Genomic DNA, 18,267 nt, shown 5'->3' on the forward strand with positions numbered 1-18,267 from the left:
TCATGTAAATGCTGAATATCAGTGCAGGCAAGCATCTGTGCCTAAAAGATATAGTATGGCTTTTTTTTTTTTCTTTATCTCACAGGTAGTAGGGCAGAAGGCCTGCACATCCCTAGAACTGCTGCCCAAATTACAAAGCAGACTTCTCAAATACAACAACTCCATTGTCCCTCTTTCTTGGGAGTAAACAAAATTAAATTGATTATTCTTAGGACTGAAGAAGAAGACAATGAGTCTAAGCATTTTAATAACAAATTTGAGCATGGTATATATAAAAGATATATAAATATGTTTATCTTAGAAAAACACAAAGGCAGTGAGATAGTTGCAGTAGTATACCCCTATAATCCCAGCAATTGGGAGGCTGAGACAGAAGAATCACATGTTCAAGAGAAGCCTCAGAAGTTTACCAAAACTCTCAGCAACCTAGCCATACTCCATTTCAAAATAAAAAAATAAAATAGGACTGAGGTGTAGCTTAGAAATAAAATGTCCCTGGATTCAACACCCAGTACCACAATAAAGAAAGAAAGAAAGAAAGAAAGAAAGAAAGAAAGAAAGAAAGAAAGAAAGAGAAAGAAAGAAAGGAAAAGAAAGATAAAGCCAGGCGTGAGACCCTGTTTCCAAATAAAAATATAAAATGGGTCTGGGAATGTAGCCTGGAGGTAGAAAGGTTTCCAGGAACTCCAATACCACCAAAAAAAAAAAAGAAAGAAAGAAAGAAAGAAAGGAAAAAAGAAGGAAAGAAGAAAGAAAGAAAGAAAGAAAGAAAAGAAAGAAGAAAGAAAGAAAGAAAGAAAGAAAGAAAGAAAGAAAGAAAGAAAGAAAGAAATACATGAACTGAGAGTTGTTTTCATTGAAATAGACTGTCTAAAGGACTAGTTGGAGGCTAGTCGTGGAGACTCATGCTTGTAATCCCAGAATTCAGAAAGCAGAGACTGGAGGATCTTGATTCACAGACATCATCAGCTACTTAGCAAGGCCCTTCATTACTCAGTGAGACGCTGTTTCAAACAATAGACTAAAAAATTTGATTTAGGGTATAGCTTGGAGGCACAATCCCCCTAGGTTCCATCCCCAGTACCACAAAAAACAAACAAACAAAAAAATCAACTAGTTTGTTAGAGAGAAATGATATATGTTTAGCACAAATAATTATAAATGTAGCTAACCTTATATGACATGCATGTATATATTATGGATCATCAATTATAGAGGTTAAAAACATGCTTGTTAGTACATATTCCATTGAAATCAATGAACATTGTGCATCTACTATATATAATGTCCAGAATGCTTGAAGTTATAGAGGCACTTTCTATTAAGGACAAATTTATAATTTGGGTAATTAAAAGGAGAAACCACAATTTGTTTCAAACCAATTATGCGCCACACATTTTTTTTGCATTACCTCGTTTAATCTTTACAATTAAATAATATTGAAACAATTTTTATTTCATTGCTGAGACTCTTAAAGATGAAATTGAAACGGGGGTTTCTTGAGAGAAAACCCGGCGAGTTCTTGTCTATGGTGAGCGAAGAATGACACCCGCAGACCTCAGGAAGGGGAGTAAAAGGTTTATTGGAAGCAGCAGGGAATGGGGCAAGGGTGGCCGAACAGCCCCAAAGGGGCTGGGACTCTGGGTCCAGCAGCTGCCTTCAGGACAATACTTGAGAGTAGCCCAAGCCAAATTGCCTTCATGTGCAGGCTGCTTTCTTCCGGAGCCCACGCGATCTGCCAGAAGGGAATAGAGAAAAGTGGCCGAACACCCCATAGGGGCTGTCGGAACTCCGGGGTTCAGTCGCTGCCTTCAGGGTCACTACCCGAGTGTTGCCCGAGCCAAGTGCCCATCAGTTGCAAACTACTTTCTCCCAGAGTCCACGCGATCTGCCAGAAAAAAGGTACAGGTCACCCCTAGGGTCCTGGTCAGCCATGATGTCCAGCAGAGGCCTTCAGGTCACTACTCGAGAGTCGCCCAAGCCACGTGCCTTCAGATGCACTCTGCCTTCTCTCAGGGCCAACACGACCTGTGAGAGAGAGAGAACAGCTCCCCAAAAGGGGAGGGGGTCCCAAGCGGGAAAGTCCCCCTTTTGCCATCCGACTGGCCAATGCCTGACCGCTTGCAAGTCCGTTTTTGGTTAGGGTGACTTTTGGGATTCCAAGGAGAATTTGCATAGGGTATTTGTATGTCCTTTGAAGGGTCTTCTTTCAGGAATGCCAGACTTGCTTGGTGGGTTTGTTGATTAGGAAACTCAGGATGGCTTTATGGAGCTCTGGCCTTTTATCTCTGAGCCTTCGGAATTTCAGGCATTTGTTGCCCCTCAGGAAACTCAGGAAATAGCTTTTTTCTACCAAAGCCTTTTCCCTATCTGCCTATTTCCTTTCTATCTCCTCAAAATGACTTGCCCAAGCATGCAGATAATCAATCTAAAAAATATTTTAGGAATTAAAAAAAGATGACAATCGATTTCTTCCCCTTTAACACTGTTATGCACTTCATTGATCCAGTCTCAGCTATCAGCCACAGTTTGTACCTGGGACTTAAATGGTCATAATTTCTGTCATAAATAAGCTTGTCTACTTCCATTCTTTCAAATCTCATTAAAAGACAACTCTATCCTTCTAGCTGATCAGTCTAAGCTGCTTACTGCTTAATCATTTCTAACTCTGTTTTTTTTTTTTTTTTTGCATCCTATATGAACTCAATGAAAAATCTGTGATGGTTTCACCCACAAAATATATTTAAAATGTAAGGTTACATATTTCTATCACTCTCAAGTCATCACCATATTATATTTCTGTCTTATAACTGGGATACTCTAACTTTACTTATTCTACCATTTCTGTCTGATTTTAACAGAGCTGCTCAAGAAACTCTGTTGAAACATGTTATATCATATCATGTGTGTTATTACCTCAAAGAATTTCATTGGTGTCATGAATTGGGAGAGTATGGTGGTGGGGAAACTGGTCCCGGGAACCCCTGTTTGGGTCCCAGACACAATTTCCCTCAAACCACAACAAAACCCAAAATGACCAAAACCAGAAAAAGGGTTCTTGTCCTAAGCTAAGAATAAATATGCATACCTTGGACAGTTGCTGAAGAGTTAAAGAAGTTTATTAAAAGATAGAAATACAGAGGATAAGTACAGCTCCATACCAGACTGGCATGGAGGGGTGACTCGAATGAATACTCCCAAGGGATCACAGCTGGACCAGACTTTTTATACTCATGACCTACATCTTGTTTACATAATTCTGATGTAGTTAAAGTCCCTGTAATATACCTCCCCTTACCCTGTAAGGTACCTCCCCCAGCAAGGTGTGGCAAGGTGTCTCCTTTCATGAGGGACAAAGGTCAAATCCTGCTCCATCCTCCCTAGATTATCATGGAGATCTGTCTTTAGATAGAGAAAGGCCTAGTTCTCCTCTCCTATTGACTTGTTAATTACTTTTAGCTAGGTTAATTTACATTGGAATAGTTGCCTGCTTTTAGGCAGAAACCAAGTCCTTGCACAGATTTGCCCCTCGCTAAATTTTTGAAATATATTAATAATCATAGCTTTCTTAAATCTTCCTAGGCCACTCCCAATACTGGTACTATCTCTTTGAGTCAAATCCAAAGTTCTTATAAGGGCCAATAAAGAACTCCATCTTCACCTTATCCCAATCATCTGGTGACCTGATATTTTAATGACTTTATTTTCTACCATTTCTGTAATTATTAATGCAATTATAGACATACTGTGCACTTGGTCCTTCCTGGAATTGACCAAACACATAATTACCCCATGTTCTCAGGTTTTATCTTCCAGAAATGCTCTTTCCACAAATACTTTTGTGGATTAAAATAGCTATTGTGTGTCATAAAGTATTCATATTATTTATACTATCAATTTTTTCCCTAGGAATGTCTTTTGAGGAAAATACTGAATGTATATGCAAAGATTTATAGACAGATATATAAAAGTAGTAGAATGTATCTGCGGATACCAACAACATATAGAAAATGTAAATACTAATATTATGAGTGGTTTAAATCAGTTGTGACACCCTGATAGCCTGGACTGTTGTTAACACATTAAAAATATTGGATGATGTACCAGTATTGGGAATGGCCTAGGAAGATTTGAGAAAGCTATGATTATTAATATATTTCAAAAATTGGGTGAGGGGCAAATCTGTGCAAGGACTTGGTTTCTGCCTAAAAAAAGGGAACTATTCCAGTGTAAATTAACCTAGCTAAAAGTAATTAACAAATCAATTGGAGAGGAGAACTAGGCCTTTCTCTAAAGACAGATCTATATGATTAGATAAGCTAGATAAAATGGTAGGAGGGGTCAACCTTCATGAAAGGAGACACCTTGCCACACCTTGCTGGGTGAGGTACCTTACAGGGACTTCACTATGTCAGAATTACATAAACAGGATGGAGGTCATGGGTATAAAAAGTCCAGTCCACGTGCTGTATCTTTGGGGGGGCGTGGTGAATTGGCCCGGACTACCCTCTCCCCATGCCACTGTGGCATGGGGCTGTAACATTATTCTGTATTTCTATCTTTTTAATAAACTTCTTTAAATCTTCAGCAACTGTCCAAGCTATGTATATTTATCCTTAGCTCAGCACAAGATCCCGCAGTTTTTTTCTGTTTTTGGTCATTTTGGGTTTTGTTGTGGTTTGAGGAAAATTGTGACTAGGACTGTAACAGGGGTCCCCAGGAACAGTTTCCCCAAAACCATATTCTCTGAATCCATAACAGATAATTGTAGGGGTGCTGGAAAGCAGGCTGGAAGAAGCACCCCCCCCCCCAGCATGAGAAGTTAACTAGAGAAGTCTTCTCCCATATTAGGAATAGAAATACGATACTAGAATATAGAGTTAAGATATAGAAGTAAGGTAGGATTGGGAACAGAATGAAGATCCGTAAGCCCAGCTGCCCAGGTTGCAAGATTCAAGGACCAGGGTAGGGGACCCACCAGGTCAAAGCCTCTAATCTCCAGTTTGCCAGCCAAGGTCTTTGTCCTCCCTGCAGCTGCCCCCACAGCTGCAAGCAACATGGGCCCTTGATCCCCATATCTCTGAGCCAGATCAGCACTCCCCCTCTGGCCTGGGGAACAAGGCCATGCTAATCTGCTCTCCAGGCAAATTCCTCAGAGCAGAGATAAGCTTGACTCAGCCAAGGTGGGTGGGAAAGGCAGCCCTAGGGAAAGAGCACATACCATCAGGGAGATAAGCAGTCTTTAGCAGGCTCTGATGTGTGTGGGTGTGTGGATGCATGTTTTGAAATTATCTGTTGTACTTGTTTGTCCTTGTTATCTGATTGGTTGTATTCTAAGGTTGGTGGGCTCGGACTTTTGGCGGGCTCTGACATGTGTAAACATTCCCTCCTGGGGCTATAAATTCAGACTTTGGAGTGAGCTCTGGTTTGACACCTGTGTGGTACAGATACACTCAAGAGCAGATGAAGCCTAATATTTACCATTAAAATCTCCTTGTCTAATATTCTTTTTTGTGTGTGGTACTGGGGATTGAACCCCAGGGTATTCTATATCCAAGCTATACTTCCAGCCCTGTATTTTATTCTTTATTTTGAAACAGGGTCTCATTGAGTTACAAAGAACTTCAATAAGTAGGTGAGATTTTCTTTGAACCGCAACCCTCTGGTCTCAGCCTCTCAAATGCTGGGATTACAAGCATTCACCACCACACCCGGCTGCTGGAGAAAGCTGGCAAATGTACAGGTTCCAAAGAAAGGGGTGAGGATTGAAGAATTCAAGCATGGAAGGGCCACCAGTCACTACTACTGCCAAGTGTATTCTCTCATGGCCCTTTTATACAGTTTCTAGCTTTGGGTTGCACAGAAATACAAGAAAGACAATCCCAAAGTACATACATTGCAGGCAAGTCAAATAATACCCTGGTACAACACAAAGCTAATCTTATCTATCAGACAGAACAATACCATCAATTGTTCTGAGAGAGTCTTAATTACTTTGAAACCACCATGACTCCAAACCTTGTTGACTCTGGGTGAAGGCCAGTCAGAAGTACTCTTTTAGTAAAGATAAGGGGAAGACATTAATGGTTCCCCACAATGGCCAAAGGCATAGAGAAGTTCTTCACACCTGGCTCTTGTCTAATATTCTTTAACCTGGTTCTTAGGTCCTCCCTTTTAAAAAAATTCTCATGTGAAGGAATACAAAATGAAAATGATGAGCATTTCTGGGTGCATGTATATCTCAGTAGTCTGTATAAATCCAAGTAATTTGATTTTATTTTAAGATTATATGATTTCACTGTTTTTATTGTATTTCCCAGGTGTGTTATTTGGTGCATTTTGGCACAGGCTATTTTTTAATTATAAAAAAAAAATATTTCAGGAAGGAGAATATTGCAAATTGCATGAAGAAAACATGAAAACATGAATGTAAACTAGAATAGCTTTTGAAAAGAAGATTGTTTAGCAGTGATAAAATGCAAGAAAGGAAACCCAGAGACAGAAAAAAAGCCTTTAAATTTGAGAGAGGAAGTTCAGTGGTGACCTTGAAAAGGTGGAGAGCTTAGTGGCAGATATTATTCTGTAATGGATTGAAGAGTAGAAAGTAGGAACAAAGAATTTTATTATTTATTTATTTATTTATTTATTTATTTATTTATTGCAGTTCTGGGGATGGAAAACAGGGGCCTTTTACCTTCGAGCTATACCCCAGCCTTATTTTTTATTCCTGTGGGCAGCACAGCAAGGGCTCCCGTGAAAACTCGGGATCTGCAGGGGAGAGGCTGTGGCCTTTCCCTGGGCCTCCCAACTTTTCCGCCAGCCTGGGGCTGGATGGCCTGGAGGCTCCATATTTTTTTATTTTGAAACAGGATCTTAGTGAGTTGCACATGGCATCACTAAAGTAGCTGAGGCTGTCTTTGGACCTTGATCCTCCAGTCTCACTATTTTTTATTCTTTATTTTGAAACAGGGTCTCACTGAGTTGCAAAGTCTCATTAAATGCTGAGGTTTTTCTCAAACTGTGATCCTCCTGTCTCAGCCTCTCAAATGCTAGGATTATAAGTGGGAACCACCATGCCTGGCTGAAAAAATTGATTTTTTAAAGATGGATTAATAGAATTAATAGAATTAATAGAATTTTTTTAATTTAAAGTCTTCTTTCTTGAAATATTGAGGGATAAAATTGAGGGTATATGAAAAGATAAAATAATAATTTACAATTTGTCCAACAAGCTCTCATATAATATTTACCATGTGTAAGAAATTGCATGAAACTATTTTAATTTCTTATATATCATCAAAGTAACTCTGAAAGATGATTTTATAGTCACCAACATTTTACAAGTAGGTAACTTAAATCCATAAATTCAATAATATGTCCGAGGGAAAATAATAAATGGTAAGGATAAAATTTGAACACATGTTCTTTAAGTGTTACAAATAGGGACAGAAATCATTGTACTGAACTGCCTCTCCAGTCAATAAGAACTACATGAATAACATAGAAGAGAGTGTGTTATCTTATTGGGGGATGCCATACAGTGACAAAGCAAGATTTCTGCTAAAAGATCAAGAGAAATAGTATTTCATAAAGATGAAAGTATAAAAAAAGTGTACATACATCTTAATATCTGTGTGACTTCTGCAGAAGATGTATTTTCAGTGAGAGATGTACACTCGTCTTATGTCACAACCAGGGAAGGAAGGGGCTGAAAGTAAAACTTGGTGGTGGAGTGCTTGCTCAGTATGCAAAAGGCCCTTAGTTTTATATCCAGCACCATGACATGAACAGATGAGAAAGAAAGATTTTGTGGCTAAGAAAAGCACAAGGCACATTCTTAGAGTGTTGACTTGGCTTCCAGACAAGACAGAAGCAAAAGATATTCTTATACAGAGATTTGGGGACAGCGTTTTATAGGACTGAGAGCACTAATGATGTCTAGAAAAATAATGACAGAAACTAACAACTAGAAGGAAAAAGTTAAATACCATTTCCATGGCAGATGTCTGTATTCTCTCAAAATGATACTTCCATCTTTCAGAGAAGGTCTTAGAGCACCCAGACTGATACTGGAAGGAGTTCCTAGCTTTGGGGTAGTAATCCGCAGTGTGTTAGCCTCTGAAAAAGTGGCATAAGGAAGTTGTTAGAGGTGCCCATTTCTAACTCTGCTATTATCCCACAATAACCCACTGAATTTGAAGAGATCAGGGTAAGACACAGGAATCTGTGCCAGTAAATTCTTTAGGTCATTGTGATTTATGTTTAAGTATGAAACTCACGTCTCCTGAAAACCTATGAACGCATTCAAATTTATAATATACTGAATAAAATATGTCATTTATCCTGCAAACTACACTTATAATATTTTTACTTAGCTATAAGAGAGAGGCTGATGAAAGACCCCATGGGAAACAGCTGAGTCCCTATATCTGACCTGGCAGAAACCAGGATTTTTTTTTTTTAATTTGTTTTGTTTTGCAATACAGGAATTGAACCCAAGGTCAATCATCCATTAATGTTCATCCTTATAACTTCTAAAATATTATTTTGAGACATGGTCTTGCTAAATTACCAAATTGATCTTATGATCCTACTGTCTCAGTCTCCTGAGGAGCTGAGATTGCAAACATGTGTCAACATGTCCAGCAGCAAAAAAATTTATTTCATTTTTAAAAACAAAACTGATGTGACTGAGTAAACATGAAATTAAAAATATTAGTGAAGCACAGGGTGTGTGTGTGTGTGTGTGTGTGTGTGTGTGTGTGTGTGTTTTACATAAACATGTTTACTTATCTTTTCATCTGTCCCTATTAGCAATCCTCAGCAATTGCTTGAATATCTAGCATATGTAAAACTCTGGGGGAAAATAAGAGTAAGAACTGTGAATTGCTCACATTATTTTATAATAAAAATATATATTTTTAGTGATACTGGTGTTCCTGGAAACCGTACTACCTCCGGTCTACACTCCCAGAACTATTTTACATTTTTTTTTATTTGGAAATAGGGTCTCTTAAGCCAGCAAGGCTGGCTTTGAACCTGCATGATCCTCCTCTCTCCCCCATCCAAGCTCAGGGATTACAAGTATGCACCACCACGCCTGACAATAATAAAAATATTCTAACAAACAACCATAGCTGTATTGTCTCCGTCACATCACAATACCCCAAACATCAAATGTTCCTGTCAAAATATCCATTTCAATGCATTCTATTTCAAAAGCAAGATGTCAAGCTCTGACAAATAGTATTCACTTGGAAGGATGCAATTGGCTCATTGTAAGAATTAAAGTGAAAGTATTTCCAAAATAATTGCAAACAACTCCTGTAGCAGCAAAATCTAAATTGAGTTTTCTAGTGTAAAATTAAACATAAAAGAATATATTTTGACCTCCCGATATAGACTTCCGGGAAAATGGCGACCGAGAAAAGTGGGGCTTAAAAGCCCCGCTAACAACCAATCTCCATTACCACAAAATCACCGCCTTTCATAGCCAGAAAACACCATCACCAGAGAAACAAAAAAATCACCAGGCTCCAGAGAGAAAGCGGACTGAGAACAGAGCTCAGAGCCACAGAGGAGATACACCGGCCTCATGCCCGAGGACGTGACAGCAGTGCCATACTGCCGGCGGCAGCGGCGAATTCACCGGACCATAGCTGAGGTGAGCCACTGCAGAAGAGCCAGGCAGGATCTTTCAGCGCAGGGAGCACCTAAAGCTCCCACTGGCTGAGCTCAGCACATGCTGCAGGGACTGAGTGGAACTCAAAACCAGAGAAGAAAAATTATGCCAGCCTCACGGCTGAGGGTGTGGCAACGGCGCCATATTGCAACCGGCGGCAGCAGCAGTGAATTCACCAAGTCCAGTACACCTACAACTGCGTAGTCAAGAACAGTGAGTCAAATTGCAGGCCACAGAGGAGAAATCCCAGTACTGTACTCCCTGGGACTTGACCCAGTGGAGGAGTGGTGGTGACAGAGATATCACACCATAGGAGAATGTGCAACCTGGCACCCCCCATAGTTTAAAGCAGCCTCTATCGACTCCCTGGGTCAGAGACTCTGTGATACAACCCAGTAAAGGAGTAGTGGGGTCAGAGATACTACAGACTCGAGATCCAGAGCACCTTAAGCGAAGTCATAGTGACCCAAGGGAAGAACCCAGAGAAGGCACAAACTTCCGAAACCATGGGAAAGAGGAATAACACTGGAGCAATAAATGCCCACAACCCCACAACATCAGAACCCGATAAAACAGAAAATCAGAGATTTCTAGAAGATCAAATCAGGAAAATAACTGTAGAAATAATAGAGGTGCTTCGAAAAGAACTCAGAGAGAGCCAAAAAGAGATAAAGGATGCAATTAATGAAGTAAAGGCCTCGATTCAAAGTACAAACAACTGATTAGACCACACGGGGAACAGAATCTCGCTCTTAGAAGATGATCATTCCAAAAATGAACGCATAGTTTCTAATCTAGAAAAAAATATCCGACAGCAGGAATCTGACATTGAAGAAATATGGTCCCATTTTAAGAGAGCTAACCTAAGAATAATTGGAATAGAGGAGGGAAAAGAAAGTGAAACCAAAGGGATCAACAATCTCTTCAAGGAAGTACTAGCAGAAAATTTTCCAAACATAGAGCAAGAGGTTGATACACAGGTCCAGGAAACTTATAGAACTCCCTTTAGACAGGATCAAAGAAGAGGATCACCATGCCACATAATTGTCAAAATGACCAATGTGGAAGCCAAGCAGAGAATCTTAAAGGCAACAAAAACAAAGGGCCAAGTGACATTCAGAGGCAAACCTATTAGAATCACTCCAGACTTCCCAAACCAAGTCATGAGAGCCAGAAGGGCTTGGAGTAACATATTCCAAACTCTGAAAGAAAACAACTTCCAGCCAAAAATTTCCTACCCAGCAAAACTTTCAATCAAATTAGATGGAGAAATAAGAAGCTTCCATGACAAACAGAAACTGAAGGAATTTATGTCTTCAAAACCAACGCTAGAGAAAATATTCCAAGAGATTAATTACAAAGAAGAATTAGGTAAGACACACCAGAACCAGAGAAACAAGATTTTCCATCCAACAGACAACTAAGATTAGTTATCTGTGGAGATTCATTATTTATATTAGTCTTTTACCTATCTCTATATGGTATTGTTTGCCTTTATTGTTGTTAATTTTTAAGATTTCTACTTGGAATATTAATATACCTTCAGATATAGCATTTGGAAATATTTTATCCAATTCTATTAGAAACTTTTAACTCTATTTACATTGTCTTTGGATATACAATATTTTTTTTTATTTTTTAGAGAGTTCGTATACTCTTCTGTTGCCTGTGCCATTGCAATCATATCCAAGAAATCACTGCCAATTTCAGTGTTGTGAGGTTTTATGACCCAGATTTTCTTCTAAATGTTTATTGTCTTAAGATTTATATTTAGGTCTTTTATCTATTTTGAGTTAATACTTGTATATGGGATTAGGTAAGGGTCCAATTTTATTCTTTTCAATGTAATTATTATTTTTCAACAATATTTAGTTAAATGATTATTATTTCCACCACAAAATGTTCGTGGAAACCTTGTCAAAAATAATTTGACAACATAGGGAAGAATTTAGCTCTAGGCTTGTATTTAATTCCAATGGTTTATATATCTGCCTTTAGAATAGTACTACACTGTTTCAATTATTGTAGCTTTATATGATTTGAAATCAGAAATCATATATCTTCTAGCTTTGTTCTTTTTCGAAGATCGTTTTGGGTATCTAGAACCCATATTCCATATTAGGATAGATTTTTTTCTGAAAAATAAATATATAAATATATGATAGTTTCACTTAAAAAATAGAAAAAAAATATTCTCTTGTAAGAAAGAAAGCAAAAAGAAATATTGAAATGTTATCTTTAAGTCATCAAAAGCTTGGTATCAGACAAATGAAACTGTTATGTAAGATTATCATTTTTAATTTTGGATAAATTGCTATAATACTAGATGTCAACCACTAAGTCAATCATGGGAAGGAGGGATGGGGAGAGATTGGGGTGGGGATCTGGTGGGGGCTGACTGGGTGATGTGTGCATGTATGTCTACAAAAGTTTGTATCCCACTATGATGTATGAATACAGTGCACCAATAAAAAATTTTAAAAAAAGAATATCTTTCACTAAGTGGTTATCGTAATTTTGAATATGCCAGAAGATAATAAAAAATACATACCCAGAGTTTTGAAATGAGTCTTCTGTCAGGTCAGGGTTTTATATCTTGCTCAAGTTAATTGGAGGGGAGTAAAATAATTATTCCTTGAGGCTCTCTCTGATGAATTATCTGTGAATGAAGCAACTTTTTTTGCAATACAAGATATTTTATAAGCAATTTATATTGGGTAGATGAACACTTGCATACAAAAATTATTTCTTCAATCATGATCATTGTCCCTTCTCAGCATGGTGAGAAGGATCCTTTGGAAGAATTTCTTAAACTTTTCCACGGATGTTTCCTAATGGCATAGCAATGTCTTAAACTAGTGTTGTCTTGGAACATTTTCCACAGTCATGTGTCATGAACCAAAAAGCTCTTAAATCCTTTTCATCTTAAAAATTTAAGCAGAAATTGAATTTGACTTTATACTATACAATGATTTAACTGAATTCCATCAAGAGAACGATGCTTTGGTAAGGTGCATCATTTATGTCTGTGGCTCAGGATGTACCACTGCATTTATATAAGGCTACCTAGAACCTAGGTTGAAGAATAGGAAGGAAATAAATTGTAGCTTCAGTATTTGATAATGATTTGGTGCAACTTTTATGATATCTCTGTCTCAATACTCATATCTTTAAATTGGATATAATGGTAATTCATTTACTCTTGTTAATATTATTGTAGACTAAAATGTAATATATACTAAATTAATCCTGCAAATCATAATCCACTGTAAAATATCTAAGCACTACGATTTTAATCATTTATTGAATACTCTGATCAATTTATGACTTTACTTGACTTATATTTTGGCCATGAAGTGTTTGCTTTTATTAGGAAACATAACTGAATGACAAAATTCAACAGAATAATTTTAACTTATATTTTTACTGATTATTTATCACAATATAAGCAAAATCAGGAAGGAAATTTAGCCTAAACTTTCTCTCAAATAAAAGTAATTCCATTTCAACTTGGACTATTGAAGGGTCCGAGAATCGCCCACCAACCTAAATAACAAAGGACTCACAAGAGATGTAAAATGCAAGCGAGGTTTATTGTGCTGCAGCTCTGTCCTGGCAAGCCAGGGGTTGAGACCAAGACACTAAATGGTTGAGGTTCCGACCCAGAGCTCATTCCAAGGTCTGAATTTATAGCCCCAGGAGGGAGTGGTTACACACGTCAGAGCCCGCTAATGGTCCGAGCCCACCAACCTTAGAATACAACCAATCAGATAACAAGGACAAACAAGCACAACAGATAATTTCAAAACATGCATCCACACACCCACACACATCAGAGCCTGCTAAAGACTGCTTATCTCCCTGATGGTATGTGCTCTTTCCCTAGGGCTGTCTTTCCCACCCACCTTGGCTGGGTCAAGCTTATCTCTGCTCTGAGTAATCTGCCTGGAGAGCAGATTAGCATGGCCTTGTTCCCCAGGCCAGAGGGGGAGTGCTGATCTGGCTCAGAGATATGGGGATCAAGGGCCCATGTTGCTTGCAGCTGTGGGGGCAGCTGCAGGGAGGACAAAGACCTTGGCTGGCAAACTGGAGATTAGAGGCTTTGACCTGGTGGGTCCCCTACCCTGGTCCTTGAATCCTGCAACCTGGGCAGCTGGGCAGCTGGCCTCCTGAATGCTGGGGTTACAAGCGTGTGCCACCACACCCGGCTTCTTAGAGATTTCTTAATGTGTTGATTTGTGTTTACTCACTCTTACCAAATTGCATATTTTCCAATTTCCTCTCTTTAAGTCCTAATCCTTTTTAAGTCTATCTTGAGATAAGGACTTCAAAGAGGTAGTTAAAGAAAAAGTAGGTCATTGGGGCAGGCCTTAATACAATCTTACTTGTGTCCTTATAAGATAATATTAGAACACAGGCACACAGACAGAAGACCTTGCAAAGACAGGGAGAGATGATATCTAACAAGCCATCTACAATCCAACATTATGGACATCATGATCTTGGACCCTAACCTCCAGAACTATGAGGAAATGTATTTATGTTGTTTAGGAAGCCAGATATTTGGTGCTTTGTTATAGCTGGTCTAGAAAAATAATATGCCCACATTTCTGTCTTCTGGTCAATATAGACAGTCTTGAATATTGAACATTTTTTGTTCCATGTCAAGGCAATATTATGGGCTTTGAGTTATTTGAAGAGAGTTGAAATGTCTTACATCATCTAAAGCTTTATGTTTTAAAGTTTTTATTTGATTCCACTTAATTAAGATGCTTGTATTTGATTTTTAAAATAAATTGAGTTATACTACTGTCTCAAACAAGGCTTATGGTCAAATGTTATATCCACATCATTTTCACATGAATTACTCTCAATGTGGATTTAGAGAGTAACTCTTCCAATTGTAATCTAAGCCTTACATGTACTGGCTGAGAAAGATCATTTTGAATGCTTTATATTACCAATGTGGTAACTCTGGTTTTTTATCAACTTGCATATCATGCTTTTTTTAGTCCCAGCCAGATCAATGATAATACTCCCGAACAAGATGAGAACCAACCTCTTGGGTATAGGTAGATCAATGATAAAAAATTAACTTTTAGTTTCACCTGGAATTCAAAATTATGTTAAAATTCATATCCTTGCTTATGAGGCTATCTAGGGCATATACATTCATTTACAACTGTATTTCCCCCTATTATTTGAATTCCATCTTATACTCTAGATTAAAAATAATAAATTTTTTTCAAAATATATCATTAATTGTACTCCTCTGTTCCTTTGAGAATGACTTTTACTCTGTCTAGGATGCTATTTCTTATTTTATTTAGCTGGTGAGTATCTACTTATACTTTAAAGCTTAGCTTAAGCTCATTTCTCTTAGAAACCTCTCTTTATTCTGCTCCCCAAGCATTAATAATTTATTTAACCATTCTCCATACGCCCATGGATCCTTTATAGAACATATTCTTTTGGACTGAAATGGTCAGTTTATAAGTTTCTACTCACTACATGACAACACATAAATATATACATGCAGCATGGACTCATATAGGGGCTCAGTCTGACAGCTGTCCAGCCTTTTACAATCATGATATAAGTGACTGCCAAAGTTCCCATGGTCACTGCCAATACCATCAGCCATAATGGGCAAAAAATACAAAGGAAATTTATATAGACCAGACTGAAAGTTTCATGTATTATCCTGCTTTTATTCTTTTAGAGATTCAAAATACCCTGGTTAATATAATCATGACTAATTAGGAGGGCAGCTGGGAAAAATAAGTCTTAACTGTGGGTTTTAATAGTGAAGGGTATATTTTGATGTACATCTAGTAGTTTTTGCTATAGGTCTCTTTTAATTCAAATGAGATACATGATCCAGTATTATTATTATTATTATTATTATTATTATTATTATTATTATCACATTATACACAAAAGCTAAGGCATAAAGAAGTTAAGGAACATGTCCAAAGTTGCATGGGTGCTAAATGGTTGACCTAGCCATTCAAAGCAGATCATTTTGCAGTTAGTCATAATGCAGGTAGTTATAATGCAGCTCATAATTCAGTTCATGCATAATGCTCATCACTGTTACTACTACCAATACCATCAAGTACACTCATTTGTACACATACATACAAGCACACAGTGGAATGAAAATTAATTGTGACCAAAAACCTTGCTTTTTTAACCTCTGAATTTTCAGCACTCAGTATAATGTTAGACCTTTAATAAATGATCATGAATGGATGCATGAACTTCATGAAAATTAATACTGATTAGCTTATTTAAGTAGTTAAATATCCACTTGACATTACTGACATATAATGTATACTATTTTATTTTCTTCTTTTTTTTGTTGCAGGTCTGGGGATGGAACCCAGGGGCATTTGACCTCTGAGCTACATGCCCTGCCCTATTTTTTATTCTTTATTTTGAAACAGGGTCTCACTAAGTTGCAGAGGGCCTCACTACATAGCTGAGGCTGTCCACAAACCGCGATTCTCTGGTCTCAGCCTCCCAAATGCTGGACTTACAAGCGTGAGCCACCACGCTCAGCTTATTTTCTTCTTTTATCTGGAGAACTACGATCAAATTTCTTGATCTCACCAAGGGAAAAAAATATATATATATGCAAACACATGCACATGTGTGCAGGTATAAACATCCATTTTCACTAAATTAACCAGTATAGTAGCTGAATATTATTAAGATGATTTAATATTATTGAACTATTTCTGCCTGATACTAATCTCTACTTCATTAATGTTAGGAAGACATGTGTTTGAGAGTCTCCTCTTAGATTTTGTTGTCCATTAATGTCAAGATCATAGGTCTGAAATTTCAGAGTTTCAACATCATTGGAAAAAGAAGACAAAAATATACCTGTCTTTGTCTTCTCCCAGTTTATGCTGGTTTATCTATTAGATGAAGCAAGGACATAGGGCATTGGCAAAGAAAAACAAAGAAAAGAAAAAAATTCTATATTTTGACTGTCAAACAAATACATTTTCAGAAGTTATTTTTGCATTTGCTTTATAATTACTTTGAATCTTAGTATGCCTTTATTTTTATTCCAAATGGGAACCGTAGACATCATAATGTTTTTCTGAAACATTATGTTTCTCTCAAGATTTAATCTAGTCACCTAATGCTTCCCTATCTCTGCTCACATCAAGTTCAACTGATAAAAATGTATGTTCATATGTGAAAGCTTTTTTGGGGAGCTTCAGTTAAAGTATTTTCATTAGGATACTTGACTCTTTTTCAAGTCTTAACAACAAAAACAACAACAACAACAAAAAACCTTGCATTCCAACATGAAATATTTCTCTCTGGAAATGTTTTATATTTGTATTCTACTGACATTTCCTAAACTTACCTAACCCAAAACATCATACTGCACATTGTTGTTTTGGTTGTCAATTTATACCACCCATTAATTTGATTAAATTATATAATTGTTATAAAATGGGAATAATTTTGGACAACTTTTTCAAATTACTATAAGAACTTGCTTTTTACTTACACAATGAATCCTAAAGTTTATTCCACTAAATAACCAATAAAATTTAAAACTAAGAATAATATTGAATTTGAGGATACAATTATAACTAGGAAATAAACAAATATAAAACCTATATTCAACAAACACATTACAAAGTTTATTTGATTTCTTATTTGAAACATAAATTTTCTTTTTTCTCTCTTTTATTGATGGATTGTGGTCATATCATACATCTTAATGGGGTACAACATGGTACAGGTATACAAGCACACTTCACTTATTTAACTCTCCGCCAACTCCCACCATATACATTTTTAATATGAAAAAACAGAGGCCAATGAACCAGCTTATATTACATGTGAATTCATTTCAAAGAAGATAGAATTAAAAGAATATAAAACAAATTGAAATATGAAATAATATCATTGTTTTCTCAATAAAAAATTTACTGTGGTGTTTCACAAAAATTGGAGATTTACTTTATTTTACTTTTTAAAGCTCTTGTTTTTATTTATTTTAAATGATTTTATGGAGCTGTAGATGAAACCCACGGGGTTTCTACCTCTGAGCTCTACCCCCAATACCATTATAGTTTTTATTTTGAAATAGAGTCTGACTAAAGAGTGACGGGCTTTGTTATTTTGCTGAAGCTGGTCTTGAACTTTCTTGGCCTGGGATTAAAGGTTTATGCCACCATGCTTGGCTTGTTCATTGATTTTTAAATAATTGATATATCTCTATCAAAAGTTAACCATAATACCAGTGCAGCATCAGACAATAGAATGTTTTTTAGAACAGGTTCTCTATTACAATTGACATTTGAAAACATTATCTTGATATTTAAGATAAGAGTACATGCAAAAATGCACTATATCCCATGTAATAGCATCTCTCTTCCTCAACTCAATTTACAATATTAAATTGTAAAATACACAAATGTGCTTATAAAATTTCAAGTGTTTAACATTTTTAAAACTAGAATGGGGATAAACAAGTATTACTGAAAATGGCATGATGGTATCAGACCTTTTAAAGGTCAGTCATTTAGAAAAATAAAGCATTTAATCAGAAG

The sequence above is a fragment of the Muscardinus avellanarius genome (assembly GCF_963383645.1).
Source record: "Muscardinus avellanarius genome assembly, chromosome: X".
Lineage (NCBI taxonomy): Eukaryota > Metazoa > Chordata > Mammalia > Rodentia > Gliridae > Muscardinus > Muscardinus avellanarius.